Here is a 15,068-nt window from a genome sequence, read left to right as displayed (position 1 = left end):
GCTAAGAATATTGGTGGACAATAAATATAAAGGTTGCTTCCCAAAAAGTTGAAAAGAAAATAACAAAGAAGCAGAAATTAGAGAAGACAAGAGATTCATGGATCAATCTAAAAGGCCCACTGTCTGACTAATAGCAATTCCAGAGGAGAGCAGAGAAAATAGAAATGAAAAAATAAAACAAACACACACAAAAAAAAAAACCCAAAGAAATAATTTAAGAAAATTTCCCATAAGTTAAATAAATAATTCTCTAGTCTGAATGGGCCCATCTAGTGGCCAGCATAACAAAGGAAAACAAATAAACAATAAGCAAACATTGACAAGCCATCACAAAGCATATCCTTGTAAAACTTGTTTTTGATGTTTACCAAGTTTTACTAGAATATGCTTTCTGGAGGATAGGCTTCTCTTAAGAAAGGGATAAACCAGGAAAAGGGAAGAAATGAGATTTAGGAAATAGAAAATCCAACATAAAAGGGTGATGTAAGAAAGTCCCAGGTCTATAGAGAAACCATTCAGTTTGGGACAAAAACATGGAGAGTTTAAGTGAAAGTCAGATAAAAATCACAGATTGATGGAATACTGGACAGGACTGAGCATTTAGAAAGTTAACAAAAAATATAATTATTAACTCCAAAAAATTAACAATTGCATATGAAGAAGAAAATGTAATTATAGTATTCTACTTGGCTCTGCAATAGACTCATTTAAGGACAGTTTGGTTAGTTATACCTTATGTAAACTTTGACAATTAATTTAACAAAGACTGTGATAGTGAGAGAATAGGAAAAAAGATTCACTAGGTAAAGTCTAAAATTGACATATCAAGAAGTATTTGTGAATGCATACTATTTAAAAGTATGAAGAAAACTATTGGAAGAAATATCTAAAAAAGTAAGAAAAGAAGTTAAGGGAAGTTCATTCAAGGATGGAAAGGTAGATTAGAGATCTGTTTGTTTTTATTAAAGCTTCTGTCCTATTTGATTTTAAAAAATGTACATTAATTATTGTTATAATAATTAACCTAAATGAGAAATACTGGAGTCCTAAAATATTGGTTAACTGAACTGTGCTGCTCTGCAGAAGGAGCATGACTGATCTATTCAATTTCCAACTGCATGTTCTACTGTAGGTTAAAGACATAACCTCATTTAAATTCAAGACCCTGTGAGGCTGGAAATGTAAAATTAATTTTGAACTATTTATCTTTTAGAATATTAAAGAAAGTGTAACTATTATTAATAGAATATTCTGAGAGGGTTATAAAGATAAAGACAGTTACTGTATGTAAAGTGCTTAGAAAACTGCCTTGCATACATGAAGTAAAAATAAATACTTGTTATTAGTATCAATAAATTTTTAAAATTCACACGTAAAAATGGAGTTTTTGTTTGATTTTATGGTGAAGCTATACAATTAAGAATGTAAGGAGACAGAAGAGTCAATGTTGTCATCAGTTAAGAGTTGAGATTCCAAAACATGAGGCAAAACATAGCTTTGATTTTGCCATTTGTGTTCATATGGGCAAACATAACAATTTGTCGAGGATTCTTTTTTATAAGAGAGCTTATATTTTGTTTTCTTTTAGACAGAATTATAACCAAACTTTAATTGGAGGTAGTGATGAAGGGTAAAAAACTCCAATATCCCTGTTTGAAATTACTCTGGAATTTCTGACATTGCATGGATAGAATTTCTTAGAATTGACATCGGTATAACTCTGATAATTTTTCAGTTTTAAGATTTTTAAATTTGCTTTAGTTTTTCTTCCATTACGCTACTCTAAAAACAGGAGACTAATCCTTAAAACAGACCTGTGGAGATGGAGAATATTATCTTACTTTTAGTATACAAAAATGGGGATAGAAGATATGTTTTAGAGATTATAAATCAAATTTATGTTTTTTTGCTACTCAGAAAAATGAATGAAGTTAGATTCCTTTCCGAATTACTGCTTTATAAAAAGATCAAGAATGTTACCAGGATGTTGTTAGCTCTCACTGATTTCCTGAAAGTTTAAGTATCAATAAACTTTTCTTTAAATTTTTTGTCCTTCACTAAAGCTTTTCCAGAAATCTGTACACGAATTATATGTGTATTTCAGAAATTTAAATATTCTTGGACATAGTATTTAATTTTTTTAATATTTTTTAAAATAACAAATGCACTTTCAGCAGTCAATAAACACTCCACTATTTTCAGAAGCCCCTTTAAAAAATCGTTGATTATTACATATTCAATCTCTTTGGGATGTGTGTCTGACCCCATGAAGTGCTGATCTGAAACCCCTTCCTACTTGTTCTCACAACAAAGGCTATATGCTGTGAACTGTTAAACAACCCCCAATATTTATGACATGTTTAGTTAAACAAGAAATGGTCTACTTCACTGTAAATAATGCACAAGTCTACTTTAATAACATACCACAGTGTCACCTTAGAAATTGTTTTGCATTCATTGATTAGTAAGAGTGAAAGTGAAATATTTTAAAAGCTTACATGGCTTTGTAGTATTGTATCTAGTGATGGTAAGGAGAAAAGGCATCCATATGTTTTTTTCCCTGAAACTCTATATATTACCATTTTTTTCTGAGTTTCTCAGTTAAATCACTTACATGATTTAGATGAGAATGGTATATGATACAAGCAGCAACTGCTATGAAGACAGATTATCATGTGTTGACTAGATTATCAATAAAATATAAATTCATGTGTATGATATGAAATCCATGCATTCTAGCTGTGTGGGTCAATGTGATAGTGATGGTCCCAAATGGCTTGAGTATCAGAGCAGCTGCTGTAGTAACAAATTAGCCAGCAGTGGAAATAATACCCTTTTTAGTATTCAAAAAGAAATAGGGAGAATTAGGGGGATATGAACGTGAATTTTAGTGAAATGGTGATCTTGTTTTGGAAATGTTGCATGTTCCCCTCAAAATGTGTTCAAGAGTTGTATAGATTTCTTTTCTTTCTTATATATACTAGATGTTAGGGTGAGGGAGAAAAGTCTCACATGTCACCTCAATGAAGTGAATCAACATGTACTAAAAAATAAACATCTGATATATGCAAATTGTACAATCATTTTGATATACTGTGAAAAAATATAGACTCCACAGATAATATCTGATACATTTGTTTGTTAACCTTCATGGTAATTTGTCTTGTAACTAACTCATATCAATGATTTATTTGACAATTGCATTGTAGATTCTCTAAGTTACTTCATATGTTTATTTTATTTCTTAAATATTCTTGCTGTTATATATCCAGTGTTACTAAACTCTTGACATATGAAACAATACACAATTTATATTAAATATATAAAAATGTTCCTGAACAGATAGGCCATCTCACTCCCCTCTGAACTGAATGTTTTCTAATGTAAAGATTCTATCAACTCAATTATCTGTGATTCTAGTAAAAGGAATTTTCTCTTTCTTTCTCTCCCTCTCTCTCTCTCTCACACACACATTTATACACATGCACATGTGAACACACAAAAAAAGGAAATCTGTAAGTAATTTCAAGTAATACTTTAAGCTATTACTTCAACTTCAGAGCCAACTGAGATCTTTATAATTATTCAAGCAGCAAAAATCATATATTTCCTACTTTATTTTTCTTATCACTTCCAGTGGAGGTTTTAATGAGTAAAAATATGGTCAATATGCAACTAAAAGAGACATAAACAACATGTGTAATTCATATATTAGAAAAGAGGTTTCTGAATAATTAGGAATTTACTGAAATAAAATATACAGAATAAACTTCCTTTAGTACTGGATTGTTAAAAACAGTCATAGTCTCAGGAACAAGATTATTCAGAAAAATATCTTCCAGTGACTTTGTATTAAATTGTACTACTTTAATTAGTTCCCTTACAGACTATAAAGATAATTTTATAAGTTTATTATCTCATTAATTTACCTAATTATATATGTAAAAGCAGAAATCTTACTGATAAGAAAAAAATTTAAATGCTACATTTAGTCTTAAATGCATTGTTATTTAAATTCTTTTAATCCAACACTCTAACATGACTTATGCATGGGTTATATATAATTTTCAGGAAATCCATAAAAGACAAAGAGCAAACCCTATTAGAGTATCTAAACAATGCAGTTGTTTAGAATGGGTGAGCACAAGGGAATAGAACTAAGATGCATTCGCAAATAAGGATACCCCTGAGAAAGAACACTACCTTGCATTCCTCCTTTCATAAATATGAACTTGCTTGCTATTTATGGTCTTAATGTGTGATGTTTACAACTCTTTTCTAGCTAAGTTTCTGGAAAAGTATCATAGCAACTCCCTCACCATCTCACTCTAATGGACTTTGATTTGTGGGTCTTTTAATTGTTATTCTTATGTTAAAAATAGGAAGAAAATGAGAATGAGTTATCTACAGGAGTGAAATAAATATAACAAATACTAAAGTTATTTATAAAGGTGTTATTAATTTTAGTACTTAATCCAAATGTTTAAAATCTGAAATTATGTAGACAGAGGATAAAATTGGAGAGTAATATTTCTATGAAGACAGAATTCTTCCAAAGTAAAGTATCAGTTTATTATTTTTTCTAAAGTGAAGCGTGTGTATTGGATTACCCTTTTTTTAAACAGTCATCTGTATGATTGTAATGATGCAGAAGTCTCTAACTCCAAGCACCCTACCTTACACACACACAGTCTATCCACATGCCACAACCTAGCAAAGTCTATGGAGAACTATGTTAACAAGCACTGATGAGAAGGACCTAATAAATACCTGCTTTAACAAGACCACTATTACATCACTGTCTGATTCAGTGGGTTTAAGTGATATCTTTTATTTTTTGTCCTTATTTAAAGTTTTAGTCAAATTATCTCAGAGTTATATGTGTAACTTATGCAATTATATTTAGAGCTATGCTTAGAGATTCTGCATGAAACACATATTTCCAGGGTGATCATTAAACTATATGTATGAGTTACTTCCAACACATTCAATTAGTTAATTTGTCACTTTTATGCTGGTATACACATGCATCTATTTCAGAAGTAGTTTGTGGATAAAGTAACAATAAGCCATTCATACACAATCCTGAGATGTAAGTTGATAATTATGAATTGCATCACTCTTCTTAAGAGTTTGCTTTCTGTTGTTTTTAAGATAACAAGTGTGACAAAATAAGCACAGATAATTTAGAAACCAAATTACTTGCAGGTAATCTTTTTTTTCTTTATGATGGCAATTTAGTTGAATATTAAATCTCTAAGAAAATAGTATCCTTCTAAACATATTAACAATATGAAAGTTTCAGATTGATGAGCATTCTTTTATATTAAAAGCAGATAAACAATGAGAATGATTACAGTTTTCATGTTAAATTTCTGTTCTCAAAAGTGTTTACTTTAGCAATATGACCTCCCAGCTGTGGAATGAAGTCTGGAAAATGAGGACAAGAAGTTGTTGTGGTTGTTAGCTGGAAGCAGGGATGATTAGATAATTTTACACAGGTGGTTGATGATTGATGAAGGTGGAGGCATTTTAGGAGAAAGTTAGTATTCCGGAAAAGAAACACTCTACCTGTATAGCCCAGCGAATTGTCATCGTTATCAGAGGTGGGGATTGGCGTCCCGTTGTCGTTCCCCCTCTCTAGGTCTTCAGGGTCTGTCGGAAACAACACCAGAGCTGCTGATGGGGTCACAGTAGTAACAGTAGTTGCCATTTCGATCACAGCATGTCCAGACACAAGTAAATCCACATGTGACAGAAAAACACACAAGGACAACACACAGCACACTTCATCCTTGCCCCTGCTGCGGCACACTAAGCCCTGAGAAGGTCTCGGCATCATGGTTTACGGTTTCTACTTCTTAATTTCCCTAATTCTCTGCTCTGCCTGCACCTTTCCTGCACTTCAAAGCTGGCGAAGGGCTCTGCCTGCCCTCTGTGAGGCCGCCAGCACGGACTGAGGGAGCATATGGAGGAGGGAGAGGGCAGGGTGGCTGAATGCTAGCATTGCTAATTTTCTACCTTATTGTTAATCAAAGCTATTGACTGTGATCACTCCCCATCATCGCTTCATCTCCTGGCAATTACAGACTCAAGGGACTGTACCTCGTATGGGGGGGAGGGTGTGGGGGAAAATAGGATCATGTCAAATGAGGAGGAGGATAAAATTGTCATACTTTTTCTAAGAAACAGCAAAGAAAGTGGTACAACATCACATCTTTCAGAAGGCAACAATTTGTCATCTTAAAGGACTGATATAAATTTACCAAAATGAATGCATGAGTAAAACAACATCTAACTTAAACATTCCAAATAGCTTAAGATTCTATATTACACTCTGCCATGTAAGTATTTTTATTCACCTAATCTTATTTTTCTCAAATAAAAAAAATGCTTTTTTTCCTGCTTTTGAAATTGTACATTAATTTTCCTACATTAAATTTTAGAGATGAAGCTAAGGACAATATTCAAGTTCTAATATCTAGAAGCTGAGTTGCAACATATGTATATATAGAAGCCCAACAACACCACTACTAAATTTCCCTCATGCATACTCTGTGTGTCATATCTATGTGTGTTAGATAAATATGAGCAGTGTCTATAGCTCCACTGCGATAAGCAGACACAGACACAATAAAAACCAAGAGTGTACCTCCTGTGTCGAATAATGTAGAGTCATAGGTCATTCAAGTTCTGATGTTCTGCAGGCTTTTTATCACCTTGCACAGTGTCTACAGAGGATTTCTCGGTCTGAGCAGTGACGAAGCGCAGATGTTTACTCGGGGAAGAAAGTGTATCACTTATGAATGAGCCAGGGAGTGTACACAGGTAATGTCCCTCTAGAAACATCACAGAGGTCATTAATTTTATGTCTCCACTAGTTTTCAGTGAGGTTGACATATTTTGTCTTAGACACAGCTGTTCAGGGATGATTTAGAATTTTTTTTTTTTTAAATAAAAGGTCTAACATGAATCTGCTTGGTGGTTTTTGCATGCAGCGTATTTGTTAATAACTAGTCTAATCTCCCTGCCTTTCCTACTCCCTACCACAAATGTTATATAATTAACCTTATGTGGCTAAAATGGAGGGGGAAAAAGTTCAGATCTGTGCAGACAAAGGAGAAAAAAATGCTCATTTTTGCTTCATTCAGTCTTGCCTCTTCAGTGATGGTTGTTTTCATGTTTATCTTTAAAATCAGTGTTGGAAGTGTTAAAGAGAAAAAGTGTCCACTTTCTAGCCCTTCAGCCTGTAAACTTATTTTATACGTAATTTGTTTAGGTTAAAGTTTTGAGTCACATCAATTAGACAGAATGGGAAACAGGCATTTATGTGTATTTTGAGGCAGTGTTCATAATGTTCTGCCACAAACTAATCTTGCTCACGCAGACTAACCAAATAAAAGAAGTTGATGTAGAAAGATAAACAGAAGTTGTTTGGTCATATGTATTAAAAAGCTTTTAAGAGGACCATCCCTGCTTACCCACAGCTTGTTTTAAAGGATAAAATGTGTTTAGGGTCACTTTAATTTTATGAATTAATTATTTTTAATAAAAAATGCAAACTTTCGAGAGAAGCCCTATTTTTAATTTACAAAGGAAATTGTTTACTTAATGTGGAACCATACATTTCCAATCAATCTTTTAAAAATACAATAAAAATTCATATAATTCCACAACATGAACTAAATCAGTTTGTTTAAACAATATTACAAGATTTTCAGGATAAGGTTTTATTATTGAATCATTCCTGAGAATGAGGATATTATTGTAAAAGCAACAGAGATGAAGAAAGTAAGTTTAATATCATTTGAAATGAGATGTCTAAATCTATTTGAAGTAGATTTTTACCTGTGTCTAATTTATCTTAAGTGGTTTATAAATTTGTTTCTCTGTTCTCACCGTCACCCTTCTGGTCCCTTCTTAGGTTCAGTAAAAAATAGACTTTGAATTAATCAATGAATCTTACCATATCTCTAAAGCCCATTCTCTCTACCTAGTACTGCCTTTAATTAATGATATGCTAGGCCTAAAGGAAACAAAAGGTGTCATGTTTAGTAACTTTACTGGGTTTTTTCTTGCTCCTCCTTCCCATTGAAAGGTAACAATGACATGAAGTAATCACTTGACTTACTGTGCGAGAGCTGGAGGAATAATTCAAAGAAAGCCAAAAAGATATTTACTTAAATTTTTTGTTAAATAGTATTGATTATGCGAGCCATGGACTAGAAGGTAATGAGGCAAGAGATTATTTTGTGTTTGTCACATTTGAAGGAGGTTTTCTTGTACTTTAACTCTGGATTTAGGGTCATCTAGGTCTGAATAGAAGTAGACACAGCTGCAGTCTGATAAAAGCCACCAGCCATCACATCTAGAAATGAAGTGGCACTAGATGTGGTAGATTTTATGTGTCTGTCACTCCCAATGTACTGCAAATTTCTGAGTTCAGGTATTCTGTCTGCTTCTCATTTATACACCTACCCACCTTACAATGGACCTAAGATAATAAAAAAATTAATGAAAAGATGGTAACCAAGAAGGCAAATCTTACTTAAATGGTAGACTTTAAATCTGAACCAACTGGAAAAGATATAAATTTTATTTCTACTCCAGTAATCATACTTGGGTGGGGGGAAACTTGCTCTAAAAATGCTATTGGACTCACTGCATCCCCATCATCCATAAAAACATATAAAGCATTTTTTCAATGTAAAAAAGAAGACATGAATCATAAAACCAGACATTCATGGTTGGAAATAGGTCAGATGGACCCTCATAACAATCTTCTATCAGATGCACAGACTTTTGTGCATTTAGTGGCCATTTGGCTTTTGCTGTTTTTCAAAGCAATCAAGTCCAATGTTTTAACTAAGTCCTATCTTTTATGTTTGTTTTTAAAACTCTGTTTTCTAGATTTTCTATCCATTGACTCTAATTCTGACCTGTGGAGACATACAGAACTAATGCCTCATCTATGACATCCTGTTTCCCTCCCCAAACTCCTTAAATGCTTGTGTTTCATGGGGCTCCAGATGTCATAATTTTTTCAACATGTTTTTCTGTAGATACCTTCATGCAAGATCATGGTTTCAATTATTTTTCATAACATGATACAACTTCCATGTCTCTCAGTTAGATGCTCTATTACCAACCAAACTGTATTTCCATTGCCAGGTAAATTTCATGTGAATTTCAAGAAACCTCACACTTTCTCTCCCTAAATGCTGAACATATCAGCTTCTCCTTCAACCTGTGCCTTTCCTGTATTCTTTATTACAGATTTTAAATAAATATTCTTATAAAAATATTCTTAATATTTTACAACTCAGTAAAATGTTTGCATCTTGGGTTAAAATTGAATTCTGGCCTAGAGGCTATTTATAAAAATTTTGCTACATGGCTTTATTTATTTTTTTAGGGGGGTTTGTTTGCCATACTTATATAAAGTAATGTATCTATATATGCATAATATATGAGTGGACCACCTTAAAACAGTCTTACACAAATTTAGCAAGAGCGACAACTACAAAAGGGAATAAAGATCTATAAAGTAGAAATTTTGTCTTCAAGGAATCTTTTTGCTTAAATATAACAATCCATTAAATTTTTAGGTTTTTAAACATTAATTTTTTAATTGACAAATGTAAAATAGTGTATAACATGTTTTAAAATAAGTATTCATTGTGAAATGGCTCATAACATAGGCATTACCTCACACACCCATTATTTCTTGACTTAAAATTGACTTTTTTAGTGATGGCCAAGCCTACAATACACTGTTATTAACTATAGTCACCATGATGTACCATAGAGCTCTTGAGCTTATTTCTACCATTTAACCCGAAGTTTTATATCCTTTGACCAGCAACTGCCCAATCCCCTCAATCTATTGGGTGTAAAATAATTGGGAGACAGCATATTTCACAGTGGCGAAGTATCACCCCCAGAGATTATTTGCTAACTACAAAGAGAAAAATATACGTTTATAATGAATGGATCAGGCAGTTGCCACTTTAACTCAGTAATCAAACAGTATCACCAAGAGCAAGTGACTAAGAGTGGGAAGACAATTGTGTGGTATAGTCGAAGGTAGAAGCTATGAAGTCTCCCTGCAAACAGTGCTTGACCTGAATTCAATCAAGACTTAAGACCTAACTTAAAGTTTACAGAAAAAAATAATAACCTTGGTTTTTAGGGTATACATATAGAACAATTAAGGAGTGAGGTTTCATGATCTCTCTAACTTACTTTCAAGAAAAGAATATCCTGAGAGAAGTAACTGACGTAAATATGGTATGATAATTACCAATCACTCAACCTATTATGAAAAATATTCAAAAAAATTTAAAAGATGGTAGATGATATTTGAGTGGTCTAAAGCCTTCTTTATTACGTGCAGCAGACATTCATGCAATGATATTTCTCTTTCACCGATGATATGATTAAAAGAGCTTCTACTATTTTTATAGTACAAAGACTCATATTTCTACATTCAACCCATATTTCTCAAATTGTTTATCTTACCATGGCAGCCAGTGTTATATTGTAGAAATGTAGAGGCCTAAGAGAAAAGCCTGTGGTTTAAATTCAGAGTTTTATTTATTTATTTTTAATTTTTAAGTCAGGATTGTAATTCAATGCTCAGAACAGGGTTTTCAACCTTACCCCTCCTTTCTGTCATATTCAGTTATGTTAATACATATTAAACATAAAAGCTGCTTCTTTTTGCCCTACTGTAAAGTGTCAAGCTAGTTTCTTTATAGATTTGCATTATCACTGTGAGGAGCTTTGGCATTAATTGACATTTTAAAGATGATCATTAATAAAAGATTAGGGAAAAGCAAATGAATATAAACTACTATCAATATGAGAATTGTGTTCTACAAATTGGATCAATTCTCATTGATTCTTTCCTACTAATCAAGAGGAATGCAGGGAATGGGTACTTTAAATGGAGTACTGAGAACATTTAATTAGAAACCTAGGCAATGAATTACAAAATTAAGTACAAAAAATTATATTTGTGAAGCTTTAAATTTATGTCACAAATCTCCATGATCAAATTAAATTAAAATTTCTGCTTTAATTATGTATGGTTAAAATAATTGTTGAATGTACATTATTATTTGTCCCATTCTTTTGAACTGGGAATAAGGGGAGAAACATGAGTTATGTTATAGAAATTAAGAGGAAACAAATCAGTAGGTGCTTTTGGGCAGTACCTACTTAAGAAAAATTAGTGAATGAAGCAAATAAGAAAATTCATTTACAATAGTACTGAATGACTTTTGAAGAAATTTTTATTCTATGAACTATTAAATATAATACATATTAAGTTAAAAATTGTGATACTAAATGTTGAATATACTATTTTTTAAAGCAGCAATGTGGTAACAGAAAACAATGTGTTACAACTATCTCCAGTTTTGCTATTATAAGAAAAACTAAGATTGCTTCTTCATGTTTCTTTCACAGATAGAAGACCCATGATTATAATGATCCAAGCGAATAAAGACTGTTAGAAAGTATGTTCAGATAAAATAAAACAAAATGTTAAAATTGATGTAAACTATGCATTCAAATAAAAATTTTAGAGATTGGCTGATTCTTTCAAAATTTAAAAGCTTTGTCTTCCAACACTGTTGAGAAGAGGAAAAAAAGAGTGGTTTCCTGTTTGGCTAAACTAATATAATCTTAATGATACAGTATATAATTTTAAACTGTGACCTGAGATACTAGTATTGTATTAAATTAAAAAGCAGATTTCATACAATGATCTCAAAATATATGTCATTTCCTGGTTTAGGTGATTAGATAACTGAATAAATCAAATATAAAGAAAAGGAAGTAAAAACTGAACTGATAATAACCACAAATAATATTAATATAGTGCTTTAGTTTATTTAATATAGCATATCATTTTATATGCATATATATGTTCTTATGTAATTTTTGTGGTTCTATCATGATCATAACCATCATCGTCATCACCATCATCATGCTTCTCCTTTATGTTCCATTTTGGAGATGCTGAAACTAAAGCTAAGAGAAGTTCTTTGGCCTCAGTCACGCAGCTAGTAAATAGGAGATTTGAAATTTGATTTCAAATGATTTCTGACTTCAAAACACTCCTCTTTTCACTCTACCCCACGGCCTCTCTTTACTCATCAATCTAATTCCAGGAACTAGATGGAATTTCAATAACATATAAACAATGCGACACCAGGTTAGTGATTATTTTCCAGTCACTGAACAATAAGATTGGATAATTTCACAAATCTATTTCTGAGCTGCAATAAGCATATCACCAGGGCTTCTTCACCATTTCCTTTTATAGACAAGACAAAATAGAGCATTTAATAAGGTAGTCTAGTAAGTTGTGTTTAAGCAAGAAATACACAACAAAATATTATTAAAGTAGGGCTTATTTTAAAGTATACTCTAATTGATAGTTGATTGTAGTCACTTTGTTGTGCTATCAAATATTTTCCATTCTAACTATATAACTATATTTTTGTACCTGTTAACTGTCCCCATTTTATCCCCTCCTCCCTGCTACCCTTCCCAGTCTCTGGTAACCGTCATTCTACTCTCTTTCTCCATGAGATCAATTGTTTTTAAAATTTAGCTCATAAAGTGTGAGGCTTGGACCACAATATTTTTAAATATGTTGATTTGAGCAACAAACTACTGAATAAAATCAAGGTAAATTCAGATTCTGTTTTTGACAATTATAATTTTATAAAATTATCCTTCATCAACAAAGGTGCATCTTTTAGCATAAGCTTAAGGATGCTTAAGAAAGGGTCATGTCTTACTCGTTTTCATATGCCTAGCCCCTAGCACAGTGTTTAAGAACAGAGTAGGCAATCAATACATTTTTGTTGAATAATTGAAAGAAACATTGTGATGTAGTTTTGCTGCAGTCAAGAGTTTAAGTTGAGTAAAAGCTAAGATGTAGATAACTTTTCTAAATGAATGAAAATGAATTATTTCCTTATTTGGGATCTTCTTACACATTTATCTGCCTAAAATATTATAATCACTATAAATATAATTCATAACTACTTTTACCAATATTAACATTCTGTTTTTGAATTTCCAAAAGTGTTACAATTCAGAAAATAATGCTAGAGTAACTCTACAATTTTCTCAAGTACAATTTTGTTTAAATTAATCCAGCTCATGGAATATGACTAAATAATAAACACCTAACATATATTGAAGCAAAAACATTAATAACAAAATGATGTATATATACCAATTCTATTAGCATAAAATATACTACTGAAATGTTAGTAAGGTAAATGCATTAATGGATAAGCCTTTGACTCAGAAGAATACAAATGCCACAGAAGAAGCTTTTTAACTAATTTAAATCCAACTTAATTTGACAAAACAAGATAGAGTACCTTCTGTATGGAAATCATTCTATTGATGGAGAAATGTTCATGATTTTAAAACCATTTGTTTCCAGATCTCTTCTGGTGGAAACACTGACAAAGCAGAGCTCTTAAAGTAAATGGGGAAATTATGCTTCCACATGACAACATGTTTTTTCCTTTGATGTCTGAATGTTTGGTCTAAGAAATTCATGGAGGTTTTCATGGAAATAAGTGATGACTATCCCTGTATATAATTAGAAACTAAGCCAATTGTCCAGTTGAGGTCTGCATTTATTCAAAATCCTCAAATCAAATCCTCAATAATATCTGATATGACAGATACCTTGGTAGGATGGAATTTAATCTGCAGAGATTTGCTGCCTTGAACTTTATCTGTGAGAGTTAATATCTGGTCTATTTTACTAGTATTTCTGGCTCTCTCCGTGTATTGACTTTTTTTGTTATTCTCTCCACCCACTTTGCCCTGGTATTCAAAGGCTTTTCTTTTATTGTGCTTAGCATCTGCTACTGTTCCACTCCCTTCCAGTCAAAGCATACGGTAACTTCAACACAGACTAATTAAATGGTGCTTGAAGTTAGTTAACAGGTGGTGTCCCAGCTGCCTGATAGTAAGGACAAATACGTCTTGCATTTTAAGGTGCAGAAATAGCACAATAGTAATAACTAAATTAACAGAGTGCTCCTTTCCTGGCATTAAAATGATGATGGGGAAAAAGGAAGAAATAGGATCATTCTTCTTTTGTAGAGATAGAGATCTGAGTTTGGGATATGGTGATCACATCTGAGATTCTCAACAAAAACTGAGATCTCCTAATCCTTAAACCAGTGCTCTTTTCTCATCATAGAATACATAAACTTATTACCACTTTCCCCAGGTATGTTAATAAACCATGCTTACAATCGCTGCTGCTAGTTACCATGTTGAATGACATTCATGTAAGATGCACATGATTTGTTAAAGTTAGTCAAAATATGAAATTATTTACTTGGCATTTTGGAATCACTATAACTAAGTATAGATTATTTATTTAGGTAATCAATATAGTATAATGTTTAAGAGTCACTAACTCGGTGACTTTGGACAAGTTTTCTTCATCTATAAAACGTAAAATATTTTAGTATTTATTTTTTTGGCCTCAGTTTCTTCATCTATAAATGTAAAATAGTAGTATCTGTTTCACGGGAGTGTTATGAGGATTAAATAAGCAAATATTTGTAAAGATCTTACACTCCTAGACACCTAGTAAGAATTCAGCAAACATTTGCTATTATTATAATCCAAATTAAAAATCAATTAAAAGGATCATTTAGCAAGTTTTAGTGAACAAAATCCTACATATCTGCCTCTTGAAATCAGAAAAGACACACACTGTTTCTATTTTAATTTGTGCCAGTGGGAAGTTTATATAGACAAAAAATTGAATAAGGTATCAATTAAAATTCAGAGAAAAATGGATATTTCATTTTTCATTTTTTTCTGTTTCTTTACATCTTCACCATTGAATTTCTTCAGCACTCATTTACACGGAATACCCCACTGAATCATTCAGAAAGTATTTCCATATAGACATCATTACAGCAGACTCCTTGAAGTGCAGAACTTAGTTTGCCTAATTGCCTGGTTGCTTTTTGCTGACAAAGATGAATTCATTGAATTATATTTCT

Source organism: Lemur catta, chromosome 1 (assembly GCF_020740605.2).
Source record: "Lemur catta isolate mLemCat1 chromosome 1, mLemCat1.pri, whole genome shotgun sequence".
Lineage (NCBI taxonomy): Eukaryota > Metazoa > Chordata > Mammalia > Primates > Lemuridae > Lemur > Lemur catta.
This window is presented reverse-complemented; position numbering follows the sequence as displayed.